Here is a 10945-nt window from a genome sequence, read left to right as displayed (position 1 = left end):
TACTTTGGCTCATGGTCCGGTAGGATTTCAGTGTCATGCTTGGGTGGGTATGACTGAGCAGCTCAGAGCATGTGGTGGAGTCCGTTCATGTCACAATGACCAGGAAGCAGAAACAGGAACCAGGAAGAACTTCCCAAAGTCAACCCCGAGTGATCTACTTCTGCCTGCTAGGCCATACCTCCAAAAGTTTCCAGAATCTCCCAAAATAATGTCACTAGGTGAGGCCGAGGGTTCACAGCATGAGATGTTGGGGAACATTTCAGATTCGAACAATGTATGTGTTGGAGTCCATTAAATGGGATGTCTGATCATTACCCTCGTTGTTTTTTCCTCTGTCTGACCGAACAGTCAGCTCTGTAGTCCCCCAAGCCACCCCTCACTTGCCTTTGATCCTAATTCTTTCCCAGCAGCTGTAAGTGCTCAAATATCTGTACTTTTCAGTTTAATTGAACACCCCTCACACTGTGGATTTTTGTCTGATTCTGCCTAGCTAGAAGCTGCTTTCTCCTTTCCCATGCACAAGGGACACCTTACCCGCAGCCATCGTGTGGAGACTGGAGGGTTCCACCTTAAGCATAACAAACCTGACAGACACAGACTCATTGATATGTACGTCCCACTTCTTCCTTGAGAGAGAGGGCCTCGAGGATGTGGGTCACTCTCCATCCACGTGTGTCCTTCCCAAAGCACTCCGGGTTGAGCCTTGCCCTCAGTAACAATCAATAAACATGAGCTGAATTACTTAATTAACGTTCCTGTCCACTCAATATAAAATGTCTGCTTGAAGACAAAGGCCAGGCAATGAGAAGGCTCACTGGCTAATCAATATTTCAATTTTTATGCATCCAATCAATGTCATGTGTTACAGTAAATAAGGTGCTACAGTATTTATTTGCACACAACTGTGAAATGTCTCCTCTGTCTGCCCTCCCCACCAGAAACTTGGTGACTTTGGGAAAGTCATTATCCATTTCAGGAATTAAGGCCCTCTTCAGTAGAAATAAGGGATGGAGTCTTCTGGCTGTACAAGTGTCTCACTCATGGTACTCTTGTTGCAAAGGTATTAGAAAAAAAAAAGCACAAGCCAACAAAAAGCTTAGCATGTGAGGTCATGCATCTGTTAATTAGCCTGCTTTATCAATGCACAATTTATATATATATATTTATATATATATATAAACACTGTGTTATATATCATAGAACTCTACAGCTTTGAGCTGTGTCAACTCATATGGAACTCAAACCAACACACAGATAAGCAATGCCAAGAAGCTGCTCTCTCACCTAGGGTGACAAAGCAAGAGGAGAAGGTTTTGTTACCAGGGTCCAAGGCAGAGGTGTTCCAGCAGGAGGGACCACTCACAAGGGCCACAGTGACTCTGAGTGACATCTAGCTAGAAGGAATACTTTAGCTTCCCCTGTCCTTTACCATGATTCTTATTGGCCAAGCCTAGGTATAAAATGTTCTGTAATGTTGTCTGGAGATATTGTGTGTGAGGTTTATGCTGGGCAGTAGAAAGGAGCAGGGGCAGTGAGAAATGAGCCTGCGAGCAGCCAGACAACGAGCCAACCAAATGGTCTTGGATCTAGTCTCAGAGGTGACTTTTCTGCTGTGGAATTTCTCTGGTCTGTGAGTCCTTATACCACCCCCAGCCATCGTACCTTTAAATACTGATGCTTTGGGGTCACTGACAATCAGTCTCATGGAAATGGTTTGAGTGTGAAATGTCACCCACAGGCTCATGTGTCTGAACACTCTATCTCTAGCTGGTGGCCCTATTGTGGGAGGTGGTGAGACTTAAGAGAAGTCTGGTGGACAGATACTGGTCACTGCAGATCCTGGTCACTGCAGATCCTGGTCACTGCAGATCCTGGTCACTGCAGATCCTGGTCATTGTAGATCCTGGTCACTGCAGATCCTGGTCACTGCAGATCCTGGTCACTGCAGATCCTGGTCACTGCAGATACTAGTCACTGCTGATACTAGTCACTGCTGATACTAGTCACTGCAGATACTGGTCACTGTAGATCCTGGTCACTGCAGATCCTGGTCACTGTAGATCCTGGTCACTGTTGATACTGGTCACTGCTGATACTGGTCACTGCAGATCCTGGTCACTGTAGATCCTGGTCACTGCAGATCCTGGTTGCTGCGGATAAGCTTTCGGGTTATGACCTGGCCTAGGTTCTAGCCCAAGTCTCTCTCTTTCTGCTTCTCAGAGTCTGCATCTGCCATGTTTCCACACCAAAGTCATACAGGAGTTGTGATGCAAAGGCCCTGGCATATTATGCTCAGCAGTAGAAGTTTCCAGAATTGTTCTCTGACTGCTTCTCAACATCTGTTATACATGCCCACAATTAGTACTTTCCCAGTACAGCACAACCCCGGCCGGAACATTAACCCATTTCCCTGAAAGGTCTTTGATCTCATTGGTTTAAGTAATGTAGCATTCTGCTGCAAACTATACGTAAAGTTAGCCTTAGCAACAGACCACATTCCAGGGACCAGTGGGTTCCTTCACAGCACACTCCCAGGAGCCCATCGGTGTGTTTACCTGCTGGTGAGCACTGTGAGCACGGGCCCCTTTCTTCTCCTTCTGTTTCACAGTGCCATCCATTCATCAAAAGCAGGAATCATGAAACACACAGTGAAATGCTGCCGTAAGCATGTTTAACACACATACTCCAAGAAGATAAAGGGGAGGCACATGAGCTAGGGACCACGGCTAGAGAGGAGGAGAGGGGGGCCATTTTCCCATTTAGGTGGGTGCTCTACCAGCCATTTCGCTCACTGGACAAATGTCACATCTAGATAAAGCAGGTGAGAGATGTGAATCTTCTCTGCCCTGAATTCGTCTTCACTCTGGGTTGGTGGTTCTCAACCTGTGGGGTGTGACCGCTTGGGGGGAGTCACATCTCAGCTATACTGCATATCAAATATTTACATTACAATTCACAACAGTAGCACCACAACATGAGAAACTATATCAAAGGGTCACAGCATCAGGAAGGTTGAGAACCACTGCTGGGTTATTTCTTAAAACCCTTCAGTGAGACACTAATGTTTAAAGACATGATGCTGTAAAAATTAAATACTGCTTATTCAATCTTAACTACACAGTTCCTTTTCATATACCATCAACTGTGTGTTACATAAACTATGTGTGCTACGTGAAATGAGAAAAGTAAGACTTTGTAAGAGTGAATAAAAAAATAGATTTTCACCTTCATCCCAATGTTAAAAACCAAATTCTCCCTCTGACATCGGGCCAGTGTGTGTACACTGAGCCTGAAGACTTGACTAACAGGTCGGTCCTGCTGCAGAAATGGGGAAAGAGAATGTCGGTCTACTCAAGTGAGAGAGAAAGGGGCCGAAAGTGCAGCCTATGAGGTCAAAAATCACTGTGGCTGCAAGGCATGCACTCATATGCTATATAACCTAAAGGCTATCCCCACAATACCCAGGTACCCCTTCAAGATTCACCACAGGAAGAAATAAGTTACATTTGTCTCACATATCCTGAGGGGAAGATCACCTTGGGTCACCGTGACCTCATTTTTCTCAAAACATTATACTGTACTTTCAGTTTTCTCTGGCATAACTGAATTACCTGCAGCACTAACTTGTGCTCTGGAGAAGGTATTAAGGAAAATAAGGCTCATTGGAGCACATAACACAGCAGCACCCAGAGGGTGGGTGTGATAACAGCCATGAGAACTGGGCAGGTAGCTCATACCAAGTGGACGCACTGAACAAAGGATAGTTCCTGTCTGAGGCAGGGCACAGTGGAATGGCTTGTGATTCTGTCATGCTGCTCAGACAGATGCACAACTAAAAGCATATAAATTGAGCCCAGCATGGTGGCACACACCTTTAATCCCAGCACTGAGAGGCAGAGGCAGGCAGAGCTCTGAGTTCAAGGCCAGCCTGTTCTACAGCGCAAGTTCTAGGACAGCCAGGGCTACACAGAGAAACTCTGTCTCAAAAAACAAAAACAAGCTTAAGAATTGAGTTGTGGATGTGGATCTGGGGTTGAGTGCTGACTGGGCCCTGAGTTTGATCCCTAGCGTTGTGAAATAAAGAAACAAAAATTTGAGTTGTTTCTAGAATTTTTCCATTACTAGGCCATAAGTGATGGGGAAGGGCTGAGTTTCTTTCCCTGTATCTGAGCTATCCCTCTAATAAAATGGGCCATGACGTTTGCCTCATTCTTCTCAGCAAAGATACAGGAATAAGTCCAATTACTGGTGATGCCTTATCCAGTGCTAACAGGTTCAGAATCCAAGGAGATAGCCAAATTCTCAGAATAGCTCCTTGTGGATCTGTTCATCTCAAAGATGTCCAAACTTTATATTGTCAGGATACACACAACAACAACAACAAAATCCAAATGGCACTCCTACTTAATCTACTGTGTCAGGAGAAAATTTTTCCCAGCCTCCACTGGAGTTTAAAATGCTTAATCCAAGCTGCTTCGGTTTCCTGATCTCAACAGGGTAATATCCAAAATACACAAAACCACGAAGCAAGCCAGGAAAGTCACGTGCCTGCTCCTACAGTCTGCAAAACTGCCATTGGCAACAAGCTACACCCGCCCCAGCCACCCTCACCCCTACCCCCTCTGCTTTCCATAGCACTGCCTTCTCTAACATGCCAGGTCAATGCTGAGAAGGAACTCAAACCACAAAGGACCAAAAAGCAAATATTTTTGCCCAAAGCTAATGTAACAAATTACACGCAAGATCTAAACTGCGAGAACCTTTTAAATGGTGCAAGTCTACACAAACACACAGCATCCCATTTGCCAAGATTTGAAAATTAAATTAAATCTCAGTGGAGGACCCCTCTGGGATTTAGAGGGCTCTGGTCTCAGCAGGGCCACAAGCATCCCTGGTCCTTTAGGACAGTAATTCCTCTCACTGGGTTTCTGTTGCCTGTCTGTGCCCTGCATACATAACTGTGCAAGTACACAGAGCATATACAGCTCCATGCAAGGCAGATTTCTGTGCATGATCAGAGACTCATCTGCATGGCTTCCAGCAAGTGCCCAGTTGCAGTCTGGGTCTGGGATGGTTCATTTTGACTGTTAGCTTGCCTGAATTGGAATTATTGAGGAGGTACAACTCTGGCCATGTCAGTAAGGATGTTTCTAGAAAGATTTAACCAAGGAGGGACTACACTGGGCAGCACCATCCCATGGCCTAGAGACAAGAAAAACAAAAGAGGAGCAAGCCAGCTGAGCTCCAACATTCATCTCTCTGCTTCCTGTTCCACCCAGATGTGAGAAGTCCTGGCTACATGCTTCTCCTACCGTAATCACCTGCTGCCATGCTTCCTTGCCCTGGTGGACTAGATCTCCTCAAACTGTGAGCCAAAAGCAACCCTTCCTGCTGTGAGCTGCTTCTAGCTAATACAGCCTTGCTGTGCCACATGTATGACTGTGCAGTCTGTCGATGGCAAACAGGTGGGCACATAGAGCTGAGGCCAAGTTCTCTTTCTGCCAGAAGCAAGATTGCCTCTAACTAGCAGGATAGGTAGTGTCGCACATGGGTGACGCTGCCTCCTTGGTCAGCAGGTTCAGAAGTTCAGAAGGGGAGCATTCAAATGCCCAATTAGAGCCTGATTCCTAACTGGGAACACACCAGCTATCAGAGTTGATGCTTTCCAATGGAAAGCCAGATGAGGGAAACATTTGGACACAGCTGCCTTGGAAGGAGTCACTGCCTTGATGAGCATCTGTGGTTAGACACTGGAAACCAGCAGACATATTGGATTGTGGCTGCTTTTGCCCATGGCTATATTACCTAGCATTCAACCCAATTCTCTATTTCCTGCTCCTTCGATTGCGGCCGCATCCCCAAGCAGCAGTGCGGATGAAACTGAAGAAGCCCATTTAGAGAAAATAAGTGCAGGAGGGAAACCAGCCATGTGACTTTGGAGCCAATCGGCCACATCTGGCTTTGTTTTGCTCACTCACTCAGTTGGACACCAGGCTACAGTGGAGATCACATTTTGAGAACTTGGAGAAGTACATATATTTTTAAGCCAGTGTGTGTCATTGGTTCTGCATCACTTTCTCTTCTGACTCTCTTTATGTTTTGATTTCAAGTGGGACCTCAAATATAACTTTTCAGCTCTGCCCATTAGTAGGGAGATGAGTCACCATCAATGATTGACAGCTTACTTTCATGGAGGATATGGCTCCAAACATCCCCTTGAAAAAAAATCATTCTACTAGATGGTCCTCCAGTGCCTGGGAAAGGCAGCATGATTCTGGCCACCAGGTGAAGGCTGTGACCAAATCCAGATTCAAGTGCAGAAGGCCAGCAATGAGATAACCCCAAGGCACACAGGCATAGGGGCCAGCCACAAGCAGCCATTCACACCAATATTCAGAACTATCAACCAACTATTTAAAAAAAATTCCCATAGATTCTGAATGTTTCTAAACAGAGGCAGATGAAGAGGGAAAAGAAACACAAAGGAAGAGTGAGGTATGCCTAGCTCCCAGACATCAGCCATCACCAGGAAGTCAGTGTTCAGTGTGGTACCCTGACAATGAGTCATCCTATTCTTTCCTGTACTTTCCTGATTTTCTACAATAAATAAATGGCTTCTGATAATCAAGAAGAAGGAGAAGTATCCTTTTTTGCTAAATGTCCTTGCTTCCTAAATTCTGATAGTTGAATGTTTGGACAATGGGTCTGGAGAGGAAAAAATATAATTGATTCCTGGGTTTCAGAAAACAAGAATTGAGATTTCTGAAGGTGGTAGGTTTATCTAACTCCATTTGGTTCCTGCGTTCTAAAGGAAACATTTGGTTAATGAATGGTAAAGCAGCAAGAGTTGCCTAATGGAACCAAAACCCTTTCATTCATCTCTGTTTATGTGTATATGTGTTTGTCTGCTTCTCTGTGTGTGCACCACATGTATGCATGAGTGACTAAAGAGGCCAGAAGAGGGAATTCCTGGAATGGACTTACAGATGGTGGTGAGCCACATTATATGGGTGCTGGGAATTGAACTTGGGTCTTCTGCATGAACAGTAAGTGCTCTCAACCACTGAGCCATCTCTCTAGCCCCCTTATATTGCATTTTTAATGTATCTTTTCCCTCTGCTCCCTACATATAAACACCAAAATATACTCTGATAGGCAATTTCACAAGTTCTGTAAGTGATGAAGTTTGATAACCTATATGTATGACAAAACTTTATGTTTGTTTTGTTTGCTTTTTTCTTTTCTTTCCTTTTGGTTTGTTTTGAGATTATTTGTTTGTGTGTTTGGTTTTGGTTTTGGTTGCTGGTGGTGGCTGGTTGGTTTTTTACATGGGAGATTAAACCAAGGCCTGGTCTCCCTTGGGCTAGGTAAAGGCTTTACTGCTAAACTGCCTCCCCAGTCCCTTATTCATTTTGAGAGGTCTCCCTAAGTGGCTCAGACTGACCTTCAACTTGCTGTGTAGCCAAAGTTGGCTTTAAACTCCTGGTCTCCCTGTCTTCATCTCCTAAGCACTGGGATTTCAGATACTCCCTCAGAGACTAGAGGGGTAGGAACCCCTGGAACTGGAGTTGCAGGTAGTTACGAGCAATCCAGTGTTATTTCTAGGAATCGAACTTGAGTCCTCTGCAACAATAGAAAGTGCTCTCAACCACTAAGCCATCTCTCTGGCCCCTACGATCCATTTTAATGTTAATCTGTGTCTTCCTAAATATTCTATCAGTGAAGTAAAAGTCTAAGAGACATAGGCAAAAACATGAGATGAATAACGAAGCATAACTTTTTGGCATCGACCACCAAGGCTTTGAGCAAATTAAGTTAGAGAAAACGAAGTTCTGGCTAGAGCCAGATGCTCTCTCTATGCCAAGACACCAAAGCTTGTCAAAAACTAAGGACTTGACCATTTTGTATCTAGTACTGAAGAGTTATCATCGCTGTCAATTGAGCACAGTGTTGTTACCATTTCTCCAGAAAAGACAGAACCAGAGAACCAGAATTGTTTTCAGTATGAAAGTGAGAGGTGAGATAGAACCTTCTGGAGATCTTTTCCTTCCTTTAATACCTTCCAAATATATCTGAACGTGCATCCTGCTTGGACTCATTTTATGTTCTCTGGGATATTTCACAGATGTGAGTTAGGTTTGGAAACACAGCTCAGAAAACCCATTAGGCAGCTTATGGAGCACCTCACAGTTTCCCACAGCATTACATTCGCCCACTCTGGGGGCCTCCAGTCAGTGCTGCCAACAACTGTTCCCGTGGATGGCCACAGTACTCAGCACACAGCAACCCCAACTCAGGCTGTGTAGAAGGAGAACGTCATCAAGGTCAGGCACTATCTAGGAGTGAAAGAACTCAGCTAGCCTCAAAAGACAACTAAGACCTGACCAATGACCCTATACCACCATGAGTTAACTGCTCTTACTGTGCCTAAAAGTGGCACAATTGATACTTACGGAAAATACTAGCTTACCTCTGACTAACAAGGCTCAGCACTCCACACCCTCTGCCACGATTCTGAGGCATTTTAAGGCATTGTGCTTTTTAAGTAAGTGAAGTATGACAAGAGAGGGGGAAGGCTGATCACAGGGCTAGAACACCCAAAGATGCAAAAGTCCTAAGAATCCTCATTTGAAATAACAGCAGTCCCTGTGCATGAGAACCAAATGCTCTTCTTCAAACAGCCCTGTCTGAGTCAGCGTTCTATTGCTGTGAAGAGACACCATGACCGCAGCAACTCTGATGAAGGAATGCATTTAACTGGAGCTGACTTACTGTTTCAGAGGGTCAGTCCATTGTCATCATGGAGGGGAGCATGGCAGCATACAGGCAGACATGGTGCTGGAGAAGGAGCTGAGAGTTCTACATCTGGATCCACAGGCTACTGAAACCCCAAAGCCTACCCCCACTGAGACACTTCCTCCAACAAGGCCACATCTCCTAATCTTTTCAAATAGTGCCACTCCCTGGTGACAGTCAAATCTATGATCCTCTGTGGGGAGAGCATTCTTAGTCAAACCACCACAAGCCCCACCAGAAAGGTGCTTCAATTCCCATCTTACAGATGAGAAACACCAAGGGGCAAAGAGGGGATCATTTCCCTAGAGCTCTCCAACAGGCAATAATGAAGTTGAGTTTCCAAACTCAGTGTCATCCCTGCTCTTTTAGACTCTGTAAAGATCCATCCAAAGGGATGGATTAACCAAAGGGAGTTTGGATAGAAAGCATTAAAAATTTAAAAAAAAAAAAAAAAAAGTTAAGGACTGGTTTGCCCTGTGATGTTCTGCGTAAGTTACCTTATCAATGAATGCCATTTCTCGTGCTACTATCTGCAATTTCTTTAATGTGGAGATGTATCAGAGCACACACCTGATGGCTTTTTTTCTTCAACACTCACCTTCTAACTTCTGGACACAAAAGTCTCCGAGAACCTCATCACCATGAAGTCAATTCTGTGTCCACACAGGATCCAGTAGCCGAGAAAGCTCTCTTGGTGTTCTCCCATCTTCCCCCAATCCTTTAGCCTTGGGTTGAGCTGTGCAACCACTGCTTCCGTCGGCCACACTCACCCCTCATAGCCTTCTCACCTACTCCACGTTCTGAGCTCTTGGATCCCAACAGGCGACTTAAAAAAGGAACATGTCTGCCTTCCCTGTCAGTTCAATCAGATGTAGAATCAGCTAGGACACATCTCTGGGTGTAGGTGTGAGTAAAGGCCTCTCCAGAGAGGGATCATTAGGAGGGACGAGCCAGCAGCATCATTTATGGGCTGGAGTACCAGAGTGAATAAAAGAAGGAAACAGAAAAAGGCTGCAAAGCAGTGGGATTCATCTCTCTCTGTGTCTCTCTGTCTCTCTCTGTCTGTCTCTCTGTCTGTCTCTCTCTCTCTCTCTCTCTCTCTCTCTCTCTCTCTCTCTCTCTCTCTCTCTCTCTGTCCTCTCTCTCTCTCTCTGCTCCCTGATTGTGGCCATCATGTCACCCTCTCTCTCTGCTTCCTGATTGTGGTCACCACCTTGTTCTCTCACCACCACACCTTCCCCTCTAACCATGAGTCCAAATTAACCCTTTCTTCCCTATGTTGCTCTGTTGGGTAATTTGTCACAGCAGGGAGGAGAGGTACCAATACAGAAGACCCATGAAGTTCAGCCCAGGGCACCACAAGCTCACCTCAAATCAACTAGCACTTGGCTGCAGCGGCAGGGGCTTAGTGCTCTGTTGTTTGTTCTCATCCATCCCTCGCCCCCAGTCCTGTCCCGAGTGTGACTGTCACAGAACCTTTACCTTGTCTTAAGATCCTCATGCTGGGCCAGTGCCTATCTTCTTCATCAAGTCAACTGGAGACTGGCTAGCATAATCTTCACTTTGAGACCCCTTCACTTTCATGGACTCCCTCCTCTTAGCTTGTCTTCCCTATCCACAGCATTCCTCTCAGCAGCCCTTTCTGAAGCAGCCCTGGTGCCTCCTTCCTCCTCAGAAGCGTTCCTTATTTGTATCTTTCATTTGGCTCTTGAGGTCCACTGCCAAGTATTTCTCTTCTCTCCCCGAATCTTCTTTTAATATTTTAAACCGTACAAACAACCGTGTGGATTGTCTCTTTTCATGCACACATCCTGTCTACTCACCCGCATTGGGTGTCCTCCAAGGTTCTGTCCTCCCCATCTGCTCATCCCGCTTTCTAATGACTCCCTGGGATAGATTTCTCCCACTTGCATAACACCATGGATGCATTCACAGTCTTGTCCAAGCCCTATTCAGGGGCCACTGGCCTGACGGCCCTTCTCCTTTCTCTTAATCACTCCAGATGCTCACTATTTTCAATGCCCACTTCCAATTATAAGGAAGCCTTTTTCAAAGTACACAGCTCAGTAATTATTCATTTTCTATAGTTCTTTAAAACAAATTTGTTAAGTGAGTGTGTGTGTGTGTGTGTGTGTGTGTGTGTGTGTGT

Source organism: Peromyscus californicus, unplaced genomic scaffold (genome assembly GCF_007827085.1).
Source record: "Peromyscus californicus insignis strain IS unplaced genomic scaffold, ASM782708v3 Scaffold_8__1_contigs__length_139910024, whole genome shotgun sequence".
In the NCBI taxonomy this organism is placed as follows: Eukaryota; Metazoa; Chordata; class Mammalia; order Rodentia; family Cricetidae; genus Peromyscus; species Peromyscus californicus.
The sequence above is the reverse complement of the archived record's forward strand: the minus strand, read 5'-3'. Positions refer to the sequence as shown.